The sequence below is a fragment of the Acipenser ruthenus genome, chromosome 3, assembly GCF_902713425.1.
Source record: "Acipenser ruthenus chromosome 3, fAciRut3.2 maternal haplotype, whole genome shotgun sequence".
Classification (NCBI taxonomy): Eukaryota; Metazoa; Chordata; class Actinopteri; order Acipenseriformes; family Acipenseridae; genus Acipenser; species Acipenser ruthenus.
In genome coordinates, this window is record NC_081191.1 from 66,600,089 (window position 1) to 66,613,161 (window position 13,073).

Consider the following 13,073-nt stretch of genomic DNA (forward strand, 5'->3'; position numbering starts at 1 on the left):
TGAACTACTCAGACCTTAAAAGAAATAATTATGAAAAAAATGTAATCACAGTCCAGGAATGTCACTCCATTCCACATTAAACAGGTACAATTACATAATTAACAACTTTAGGATCTGAATGGAGCTTTATTTGGTTCAATTAATTAACTTAGAACAGAACTGAAACAAATGTCCAGGACTGAAATGGCCAACTTCGGACACCCCTGATTTTAAATCTAGTGGTCCCCCTTTCTTAATTGTAAAGAAATAAACCAATTGTTTTAATTGTTTTGTATTGAAATAAATAAAATACTGGCATAATTAATTCATCGCCATAACAAATGGGGACTGCATCTTTAGACAAAAACATGTTTGATGTGGTTTTTTTGTTCAACGGAAAAACCAGACACATTGTGCTCTTCATCCAGGAACACATACACACACACACTATATATAATTAATTTATATATATATATATAATTAATTTTTATTTATAATATATATATATACATATACATATACACACACACACACATTATATATATATATATATATATATAATATATATTGCACACACTATATATCTATATCTAATATATATATTTTAAATAATTATGGACTAATTTCACTGCTAAGCGGTGAGGGTCAGAATCAGTAGGCAATTTTGTATTCACAGTCGAGGTGTGTGTTACTTTCCGAAACACAATCATTAACTGAAACAGAAACAGCTGTGTAGGAGGAATAAAACTGGGTGAGGAACAGCCAAACTCAGCTAACAAGGTGAGGTTGCTGAAGAGGTTTACTGTCAAAAGTCATACACCATGGCAAGACTGAGCACAGCAACAAGACACAAGGTAGTTACACTGCATCAGCAAGGTCTCTCCCAGGCAGAAATTTCAAGGCAGACAGGGGTTTCCAGATGTGCTGTCCAAGCTCTTTTGAAGAAGCACAAAGAAACGGGCAACGTTGAGGACCGTAGACGCAGTGGTCGGCCAAGGAAACTTACTGCAGCAGATGAAAGACACATCATGCTTACTTCCCTTCGCAATCGGAAGATGTCCAGCAGTGCCATCAGCTCAGAATTGGCAGAAAACAGTGGGACCCTGGTACACCCATCTACTGTCCGGAGAAGTCTGGTCAGAAGTGGCCTTCATGGAAGACTTGCGGCCAAAAAGCCATACCTCCGACGTGGAAACAAGGCCAAGCGACTCAACTATGCACGAAAACACAGGAACTGGGGTGCAGAAAAATGGCAGCAGGTGCTCTGGACTGATGAGTCAAAATTTGAAATATTTGGCTGTAGCAGAAGGCAGTTTGTTCGCCGAAGGGCTGGAGAGCAGTACACGAATGAGTGTCTGCAGGCAACAGTGAAGCATGGTGGAGGTTCCTTGCAAGTTTGGGGCTGCATTTCTGCAAATGGAGTTGGGGATTTGGTCAGAATTAATGGTCTCCTCAATGCTGAGAAGTACAGGCAGATACTTATCCATCATGCAATACCATCAGGGAGGCATCTGATTGGCCCCAAATTTATTCTGCAGCATGACAACGACCCCAAACATACAGCGAAAGTCATTAAGAACTATCTTCAGCGTAAAGAAGAACAAGGAGTCCTGGAAGTGATGGTATGGCCCCCACAGAGCCCTGATCTCAACATCATCGAGTCTGTCTGGGATTACATGAAGAGAGAGAAGCAACTGAGGCTGCCTAAATCCACAGAAGAACTGTGGTTAGTTCTCCAAGATGTTTGGGCCAACCTACCTGCCGAGTTCCTTCAAAAACTGTGTGCAAGTGTACCTAGAAGAATTGATGCTGTTTTGAAGACAAAGGGTGGTCACACCAAATATTGATTTGATGTAGATTTTTCTTCTGTTCACTCACTTTGCATTTTGTTAATTGATAAATCTAAACTATTAACATGTCTATTTTTGAAAGCATTCTTTCTTTACAGCATTTTTTCACACCTGCCTAAAACTTTTGCACAGTACTGTATATATATATATATATATATATTATATAAACTGTCATAATAGCTAGACTAGGACACATCAAGTGTATTATTCCTCAAAGCCATCTCATTAATTGTATCCACTCTAAAGACTTCTCTCTTTGTGCACTTAATGTGCCTTGTAGTAATCTAACTGTATAAAGCACACACAACCTTGGGCATATCAGGAAGTTCAGTTCATGAATGCTTTGAAAAGCTTACAAGGAATCCTCAGGATGAAACACTGATGGCAACAAAGGCCAGTTATTGTCTCCTTTATATAGAATAAAGACATGATTGTATTTAAATTGTCCAAAACCTGGTTTACTGCAAAAGCATTTTTTTTCACATTGTTAATGTATAGTTGTATTACTTTTATTTAACAATATTAAATGCTAAACTGAAAATCGCAAGCCCTTTTCAAAGTGGTACATTTGAAAAGTGTAATATTATAAAATTAAATAATTGTTGAAATGATTGTGGGGAATTCCAGTGTAACTGACGTGGCATTAAAGAATTTTACAAACAAATGAGGACAATTATACTTAACAGTTTTTATTAAATGCAAACTGCTCATAATGACACATTACCACTTGACACTAGAAAGAATAAAAGATGATTAAGTCCCACCCCGCCCAAAGTTTTTCCTATACGAGTAAGAACACTCAATTAAGACAGTAGAAATAAAAAAATTAAAAAAAAAAAAAACACTCTGCCGCCTTGGATCCAGAGCAGGACGACAGGCTTGTATTCCTGGCAAACGGTCTGTAAATAAATTGTGCACATTGAAGAAAACTGACTGTATATAGTTTGCGCTTCTTTGGAGTTTGAAAATGAACTGTTATATAATTAATTTAACAATATTCAATAACGTTAAAATAAACTATTAGTGATGTTAAAACGCAATTTTGGAGTAACGATCAGCTTGACCTATAGTGGGTATGCATGTTCTGTCAAGTAAATCAATTTGTATTATTGTTTTAGGCAGGGATTTCCGCATTGTGTGTTTCACAGACAGTGAAGGTTAGGTGGTACAGTATTAACAAGATGCAATGCGTGATGCTGCAGCTGTCACTGAGCAAGACGTTTTTCATAAACTTCTGTAGTTTATATAGATTACATTCTAAAAGTACTGTAATCTGTTTGGAATAAATATTCTAATAACAGCCCTGTAGTATGTTAAACTTGCTTTAGACTAGTTGCAAATGTTGTAATTATTTTTTTTTTCTCCCGACACTCCTAAGGAGTAACCCCTTGATTTCAATTGTTGTACACAAGCTTTTACTTAACTGCAAAGATATTAAAATAATGTCACGCAGAGAGGAATGGAGTGAAAATACAGGTGGACGGTACAATCATCGATATTTACTTGACGATTATATTATGTGCCCAATTAATCGTGATGGATTCATGGTCTCCAATAATGTCAGCAGGATCCCTCACAACAGTAATTGGCATCTTGAGCATTCTACTGGTATATTCCACAGTAATGTGGTCTGCATATGTACCATCTTTGCATAGATCAGCAAGATAGACACTAAAGGATTTATCAGACATGTAGTGTTGTAGGGCATCTTTTTCTTCTTTGGACATATCCAACAGGTAATTCAAGTTCGCCCGGCTTCAGAGAAAACTGTCCAGTTCTCTCAAGCTGGCTGCTTAAAGCTCAAAAGAAAGAGTTTCCATCACTGGGTGTGATTCCAGAGAGTTTGTAATTTCTTGAGGAAAGAAATTGTGTAACGACTCACGTTTTCAGCAACCTCCTCTCTGTGAACCATTACAGCACTTATTGGCACGATATACATTTTGAGGCTGTGGATCAGCATCACTTTGTTGTGGCTCTTCAGCAGAGGCTCTTGACTCGTAGCCCTGGAGATTCTTTTTCATTATTATTATTATTATTTATTTCTTAGCAGACGCCCTTATCCAGGGCGACTTACAATCGTAAGCAAATACATTTCAAGTGTTACAATACAGTAATACATTCATCTGCATCTGAGTATTTGAAATCCTGAGGTTCATCCTGGCAGCTTCCCCTATTTGTGGTACTGGGATTTGGCAACAGATCTGTTGTTGAGATTGACACAGGACTGAAGTAGTGAAAGCTGCGTGTGTCAGGAATCGTTTTAAGTGTGTGACCAGACTAAAGGGTGGAAATTTCTTTTCTGACTTCCTCAACTTCCTTTGAATCAACATACAGAGTGCTGGTATTTGGAAAAACAGATTTCTCAAAGGCAAAGTCCTCTGGAGAATTCACAGATGCTTTTCCCTACAGAATCCACCGCCACAGTGCAGTGGGATCCTCATTACTAGGTGCTCTAGAAGCTTTTGATCCAGCTACAATGCATTTTGTGGCTTGTATTGAACTGAATTACACTAAATAAACTAAATTCAGTGCTTCATGCAACAATATGGGCAGCAGTGTGGAGTAGTGGTTAGGGCTCTGGACTCTTGACCGGAGGGTTGTGGGTTCAATCCCCAGTGGGGGACACTGCTGCTGTACCCTTGAGCAAGGTACTTTACCTAGATTGCTCCAGTAAACACCCAACTGTATAAATGGGTAATTGTATGTAATGTGAAATAATGTATAATGTGATACCTTGTAACAATTGTAAGTCGCCCTGGATAAGGGCGTCTGCTAAGAAATAAATAATAATAATAATAATAATATATTAGATTAAAATAACTGCATTTACAATTTTTTTCTGCAGATGCCACATCAGTTACATCATTTTTTAAAGTATGAATAAAATTCTGTTAAATTTGCCTTGACATTAGTCATGAGAAAAGCTATTATTCAAAAGTTTCATTATTTTTGAAACGCCCAATCCATACAAAATAAAACTTTGAAATCACATACGTAATTTATGTGGCACTTCAGCAGGGGGGAAATGTCTCGGTGACTATCACACAAAGTTGTTGTTTGTTGGTAATTTGCCATTTACAGTAATCTTTTATGTATTCTAAGTAAAAAGGAATAATTACTTGCATCAAATGTGGTAAAATGTAGGGCAGAGTTGAAAAAAAAAAAATACAGCAAGTGAAAAGATCACACTGCATGCACTGGACCACATGACATGAAAAACAAGACATGATTTGCATTAGCAGCAAATATGTGATTCCTGGACACTAAATATTCCTCTAACATGTGCAAAAATAATTAGTAACCGATTCAATTTAATTTTAACCTCAAATGAATGTTTTTTCATGGAACTACCCTTGTTGTATGGTGTTTTTTTTTTTGTAAAGCTCCTAAATTGTGGTATGCTCTGCCTGCATCTGTCATGGAAGCTGGGACCATTACAGTAAGTCAAGACTGAAAACTTACTATTATGAAATGGCTTTCTTTTCTTGGTGGGTTTTAATGTAACATATATTGCTGCATTATTATTAATGGATGTGTGTATGTATATTTATGTATGCATGTGTATATAATATTTTAATATCACAGTTGTTTGAATAAGTTATTTAAATGGTATGATTGTGGTAGATGTAAAATATGTTTTACAAATGTATTGTAGTTTTTGTTTTTTAAAAACTATGTACTGTACAGTGCTTTGAGACACTTGTATAAAAAGCACAAATAAAATGGCATTCATCAACAATATGCCCTGCACTCCCCTTCTCTTCAAAGCCACTTTGTTATACCATTTGTAGAATTAATCAATTAAAAAAGATCAAAAGATGTGGAACAGAAATGTTTAAACTGCAGATACAATGGAAGTTAACTCTCTTTAAAAAACACAAAGTGCAATAAAGGTTTCATTATTTTGTACTGTTCAATTCACAGCAGACACTTGTCAGTGGACAACAGTTACTATTAAGTGTACACTGCAGCAGGAAACAGATGTTGCAATGAAAAAGCAAGCAAAGAAATACAGTACTGCTGACGCTGAACAAATGGTTTGCACAGTAGGGAGGACAATTAAACTCAAAGTCTTACAAATGCACATGAGCCTATATCATGTAAAATATTTATATTAGAGATGATATTCACTTGCAACCTTATCAAATATACATACAGGGCCATCTGACTGAACAATTCTGGATTTAAAAGTAAATAGATTCATTCATTATTTAAAGAAATGTAGGCTTACATATTAAAAGTACAATATTCATGCTCTTTCAATTAATGCTACTACAGTTAGTTATACAACTGCAGTCAAGCTATCAGACAGTTCCAAAAGCTATCAGCTAATTTTGAAATAAGAGTCAAGCTAGTAGACACTTCTCGTAATCAGACGCTTAACTTGTATAGATAGTTTCTCTGTTTCAAGCAAATTCTTCACTCAGAGATTTAGAACTGCACTGGAATAAAACAAGTGATGAAATACACTCAATTTCAAGAAAGTTCTCAAACAAAGAATATTAGGAAAAAATATTTTGTAGCAAATGTTTTGCGTTTGTGGATGAGGAAAGTTACAAGAAAGATGTCTACAATTATTTCAGCAATATTTCTGCAAAACTCAAATGCTAATTCAAAAGTATTTGTACCCTTTGATGCTATGATAGTATTATCTACAAGGTGTTAGACATGTCTCTAAGAAAGAAGGTTCTTTCAACAAGAACAAGAATTGTGAGGAAGGTTAATAACAATCCGAGATTGACTGCCAAAGATACTCAAAGTGAATTTGGGTTTCAAGTGTGATTGGGGTTTCCATTTCAAAGATAGGTCAAGTATTGCATGGTGAAGGTCTCAATGGTCACAGGCCAAGGAAAAAGCCACTCTTAGGAAAATGTCACAAGGACAGATCGCTTAAAAGCTTGCAAAACAACATTTGAATGATGAATACGAGTTCTGGTCAAAGGTTTTGTGGAGTGATGAAACAAAAAAAATAATTTAGTCACGCTGACAGTCATTACGTTTGGAGAAAGTCTGGTGAGGTGTACAAAGAAAAGCACACCATACCTACTGTCAAGCACAGAGGTGGTAATATCCTTCTATGGGGCTGTTTTTCCTCTAATGGCACAGGAAATTTAGTTCCAATGGTAAAATGGATTACATAACATACCAAAAGATACTGGCCAATCATCTGAAACCCTCCGCTGCAAAACTTGGTTTAAAGCGCAACTGGATGTTCCAACACGTCAATGATCCAAAGCACACATCAAAATCTACTTCAGAATGCTTAAAGAAGAATAAAATCAAGGTTCTGGAATGGCCTAGTCAAAGTCCTGATCTAAAGAATCTTTGGTATGAGTTGAAGAAGGCTGTGCACAAGAGAAGTCCTCGGAACTTGAATGAACTGGAACAATTTTGTGTTGAAGAATGGTCAAATATCACTAAAGAATCATGCCAAGACCTCATTGACAAACATCCTAATTGTTTGCTAAAGTTGACTCAACTAGCTATTCATTTCATTTTCCTTTTCAGGGTATGAACACTTTTAAAAATTGCTGAAATAAATAATTGTAGACATCTATTTCTTGTAACATGTTTTCTTCATCCACAAAAGCAAAACTTTTGCTACAAAAGATTTTTACTATAATTTGTTTGAGAAATTAGAAAACGTCCATTGTGGTATGTAAACTTTTGACTACAACTGTATCATCTATATATACACTGCTGTGCAAAAGTCTTAAACATTTTTGGGTGGGTGTGGATTGGGTTATACTACCATAGAATCAACCTCCTTTAACACTACCATAGAATCAACCCACACCATCTACAGAACCTCATGTCACGTAATCATTTTTAAATTAAAAAAAAAAAAAGTTTTTATTTTTATTTTTATTGGACGCTTCTCACACCCCTCCCTCCCCCGTTGAGAACCACTGGGTAAATGTGAAGGATTAGCTACTACAACACTTCATATTAGCTGCTCATATATAGTTTACTTTGAGTTGTGATCACAGGTTTTTGAAGATTCTGATTCACAGTTGTTATAATAATGGAAAACACTAGTGGAGGCTTTGAGAATTATTGATGCTCCTAACATTGATATATATTTAAACTCTTGAATGTGTCTAAGGCTTTTACACAGCAGTGTATATATAGGGAAGTTGGCTCTTTTGAGCAAATTAGTGTGTTTCTGTTTATTTATTTTAGAGACACAATAACAAATAACTTCATATTGTGGTATATTGAAGAGGGACATGTGTACAACACATCTGCAGTGAAATTAGCGAGGTCCAATGGATCTCTATATATAATTATGCACACACACGTTTTTGGTCAAATACATTTTAGTAAGCAGCAAAAAATCTATGTTCTGAATAATTTAAAACACAGAATCGTCCTTTGACTGTTGCAGTAAGCTATTAGTGATATTTCTTTCATACTTCTATTACGCTTTTCATTCTTTTCGAAAATGTATCAAAGTGTATTTCATTGCTCCTTTCTAAATCGCTCGGAGTGAAGAAACAAGGAAACTATACAAGTTAAGCGTCTGATAGCTTGACCGGCATTTCAAAACTGTCTGATACTAGCTTGACCACAGTTATATACAGTACCGCACACCCCCATGCAGCAAATGTAACATTCTTCGAATGTACAATACTATAGCCTACATGTTTGAATTACTAAAAAATAATACTCAAATTGCCGACACCCAATATGAAACACATCATATTCATTTGTCTGAAACACCAGGCCAGCAAAACAACCAATTTTCAGTACAGACTGTATTGTTTGAAAATAAGACCAGGAAAAACACGTCCCATGAGACCCAAACTGGCAAAGGCATATCGAACCAAACAGGTTCAATAATTTATTGTGTTCAATTTACGTATGCTCTCAAGAAATGTTTTCTGTTGAATAATATTGTATTGGTCCACTGTGTCTTGTTCAGTGCTACACTACCTCGTCTCTTGTGTTGTGATTCTTGTAACAGCTGTTTGCCATAAGCGCCCACTCCCTGCACGGTGTAGCCTGACAGTGTCATGATAATTTGTGTAATGTACAAGCGATAGATACCCATTTCGTACTATGATCTCTTAAACTAAGCTAAATCTCCTAGTAGTATTTCCTGGATTAAAAGGCCGTAAAGTTGGTCACTAGAAAAAAATATATATACAAGTATGCATTTTAAACTTTACATTGCGTGACCACGTTGTTCGCAAGCATGGACAAAAACACATTTATTTATATAATGGTATAAAACCAAAGAATAGCTCAACTCTAAAACAAAGAACTGGAAATTAAGGTTAATAAAGGTCAAAGCAAACTTTCTTGTTCAATTCTTCTCAAAAGCAAAATGACAGGCCTAGCGACCTTACTTTCATTTCGTTTAGTTTGTTTCACCACGTTTATATATTAAAAACAAAAATAAACAAAACAAAAAAAAACTTACCTTTTCAGAATCCTCTTTCCTTCTTTGTTAGGTTACATACGTGTCTTTCTTTGTTTTTTCCAAGAGTAAATGTCGACAAGAAATAAAGCCTTTTTGTTATTTCAAACTAGAAATCACTGCCTCTCCCATCACCGTTTCAAAAGCACCCACAACGAACGCTACGTTGATGAATGTTTTGGCAATAAATAATAATAAAAAAACCACAGAACAAAGCGAACTATAAATGGCAAATAAGGGTAAAAAAAAACAAACTAACAAACATGTAAAGCGTAAACTAAAATGCCTAAGACATGGAAACGGTATAAAATGAAATCTACATGACAAAAGACAGCCAAGTGTCTTAACTCCCGAACAGTTCCTACTCCCCCCGCACTAAACTTGCACTGAACAACATGGCCGCCCAAGACCAAAGTCACAGATTAATTTGTTCTAGTAACTCTTCTATTTCTTGAGATTTGGCCAAAGAAATGCACACATTTTCAAACAATGCACTCCACTCCAAAGCTACATTAAACTATCAATTAAGCGTCTAGTGCATTCAAAATTAGCTTAAACGTACTTTTTAACTGGGCACGCTCCAGTACAGTCTACAGGCTGCTTTATTTTTGTTCGGCTTTGGCTCTGTACTGCCCTCTAGGCAGGCTAAAATATGAAGGGCATAAAGTCAAATCTTAATGAAAGTTGGATTTTGCCTGATCTATCTTTCGGGCTAGAACCGCCAACCCTTGGCTCATACATTTCTGAACATACCCGGATCAATTGCAGCATACCAAAGTCCAGTTTGATGTGCTTAACTAGTGGATATAAGAAGGTTTAGTCCACTTGACTGAACTAAAATTAGTACACCTGCTAATCCCGATTGCAGTGTACCAGAAATTAATCATCACAGGTGGATCATCTGCTAAATCAGAATAAATAAGATCCCAATTGCACCGTACCAAATCAGATTCGTGATGATCCTGTTCAAGTGGATTAATGTAGTACTGGGAAGGATAAGACTAACTAAATACGCTGCTAAATATTTACAAAAAAACCACATGAGACCTTTTTTTTTAAAAACCACATGTCACGTGTAAATTAATAATAATTATTGCTTACAATTGTTTTTACAGAGGCAGACGTATGTTCCCTCTGAAATGACCAGTACATCTGAAAACTTTACCGTAGCCTACATTTCTTTATGCCCGTCACGTGCAGTCACATCCGTGAGAATAAATATCGCACAATATACACATATATTTAAATAAACATTTTAATTATGTACATTTGATACCGTGGTCAGTTTGACGCAATACAGTTTCACTTAATATGCCTGAACTATAATATAAACTAAATTAAACTTGTCTGTGCCTATGCAGCAGTGTCGGCATCTTAGTTAAATGTAAGTATAATCAGTCCATTTGACATGTGACATCACATTTATTTTTACTTAAACATGTGTCTTACTTTTTGTACAGTGATTCCTTTACATATTTATCTGACACTGTATCAGATTAGTAAAGAAGGGTTTACACAGCTATGACCAAAGTGTTAATTCTATAGGGTGATGCAAAACTTTTGGCCATGGCTGCAGATTAGTCATTATTATTGATTTAACTTGTTCCGCGTGTTCCGATCAGTAAACCAATAACAAGTGTTATGATGAAACCTCTACCCCTTGATATCATGTACCCCATAGCAATCGCCTAGATTTCGCGCTTGCGCAGATCTCTCTAGATTGATTTGGAGCATGCGCATATTTCTTTAATAGAAGTTTGCTTGTGTGTGTGACTGTGAACGTGCATTTTCTCAGCTATTGCTGTGCTTACAACATCGGTAGTAATGTTGCTGAAGTACCCGAGCTACTTCGAGTCTTATTTCACGATGTATTTATTTTACTGCGGTTTGTTTTAATAATGCAAACATACAATTCAAAACACACACAGTAGCATATAATAATATTTTATCACCAAGTTATAAAAGGAATCGACCATAGAAATTAAAAGGGAATCATACTTTTTTGAAAGCTGCAATACTGTAAATGTTAAGAAATTCGTTATTTGGGAAAATACAAATTGTAAACCAGTAAGAAATAAAGAAATGCTGCGATATTAAATCATGTTTTGTTTTTCACAGCACCAGGGAAGCTGAAATATTTCGTATCCCCTGCCTTAAAGATTTTCTGAATGTAATAGGATTCCAGTACTATACTAGATGTGTTCAGGGGGTCCAGTTATGCTCATACAGGTCGTTTGTATCCTAGGGGCACCCCCATAGTTTATTACAGGGGGGATACCACTTTTTTTTTTAACTGAAATATTCTGTATCCCCTGTCTTGAAGTTTGTACTTGATGTGTTCAGGGGGTCTAGACATGCTCATTGTCAGTTGAAATGCATTATTCTTGGGTTAGCTGTTACACGTGGCTCATTTCACTTCAGCTGTGTCTTCTGGGTCAAAGATTGTTACTGGCTGAAAACCTGTCTATCAACAGGGATCACTGCTGATTGGTTATTGACAGGAAAGAAGCAAGTGAAGGGGTGGGGATAATTTTTCTCTACAGGGGAAATGACCTCTGAAGTGTAAGACAGTTTAAAAGCATGGCTTGTAAACTGAGATTTCTTGAACCTAGTGTAGCACTAGATATGTTTTAAAATGAAAATACATGTTTGCAAATACATTTTGGTGTCTAAACTGCACATGTGAGACCTATATCATGAACATGTATGCATGGAGGAGAAATGTTATGGAACTATTCTGTTAGCTACATTTACAGTTTGCAAAGCATAAACAAACAACACAGTGTGTGGAAAATTGATATTTATGCAGTATGTATTCATTCAAATGTGACATTGCATTGTCCCTTTTTACAGGGCTTGGGGCATTGATCCTTGTTTGGGTGGTATTTAGGTGGTCAGGTTCTTTATTATACACAGCTGACAGGAACTTAGTTAATGTCTCAACCTGCTGCATCATTTTTTAGTAATACATTCTACCATATGGATGCAGTCAAGATTATGCACAGCAGTTATAACCTGATTAGGGTATCTTGTTTTGCATTCTTACATAAGTTATTTATTTAGCTGAATTGAATGTCTTAGTTTGTTAGTTTTGTTTGTCCCAGGCCTTACATGTAGTTTGTTTAAATGCTTCACAGTAGTCAATTGTATTGAGAATAGAATTGCATACTATATAGAGTGCTGCAATTGCAGAGCCTTTGTATCTAGCACCATCTAGTGCCTGGAGTGCCAAGCGATATCAACTATCCCATGTGTTGGTTTGTTTGCTGTAGATTCCCACCTTGACGGGTGGCTCATAGATAAGTGAGTGGTGGCTGCTGTACTGAAATCAAGCCTTGTATTTTACTTTTTCTCTTGCCTAAATATCTAAAAACTGCATAAACATACTGGAACTATGACAAATGTTTATAGTCAGCCAGCTAGTGTGTCACATCTGAAACAAAAACACATTGGAAATGTGAGCAAACACAAAGTTACCAAAAGTGCCCAGCCATTTAAAGTGTAGATATCAAAAATACAAGCCAAGTTTCAAGAAACCATTGGGGCTTGTGTTTTTGATGCAAGTTCAATCCGCTTTTATTGTGCCTGAAAAACACAAGCCAAGTTAGTAGAAACAATTAGGGCAACCTTGACTCCCACCGCTTTTACACTTGTGTCTATTTGCTTTGTGCTGGGCAAGATAGCCCCAATGGTTTCTTGAAACTTGGCTTGTGTTTTTGATATCTCCACTTTAAATGGCTGGGCACTTTTGATAACTTAGCATTTTTTCACATTTCCAATGTTCCTCTCAATCCGATTAGCTAATGATCAGACACCCTTGA

General features: G+C 36.1%; 1 protein-coding gene across 4 annotated transcripts in view; it reads right to left on the minus strand.

Moving 5' to 3' along the window:
• The window catches only part of LOC117394654 (tyrosine-protein kinase Yes-like), a 44,793-nt gene extending 34,670 nt beyond the window's left edge, over positions 1 to 10,123 (minus strand). The window contains exons 1-2 of one of the 4 annotated variants that reach the window (XM_059015158.1): positions 10,006 to 10,123; positions 9,256 to 9,303 (exon numbers count right to left, since the gene is read on the minus strand). The gene's annotated coding sequence lies outside the window, so the exon portion shown is untranslated. The other 3 variants (XM_033993043.3, XM_059015165.1, XM_033993042.3) reach the window with 3 other exon arrangements.
• Positions 10,124 to 13,073: the final 2,950 nt, after the last annotated feature.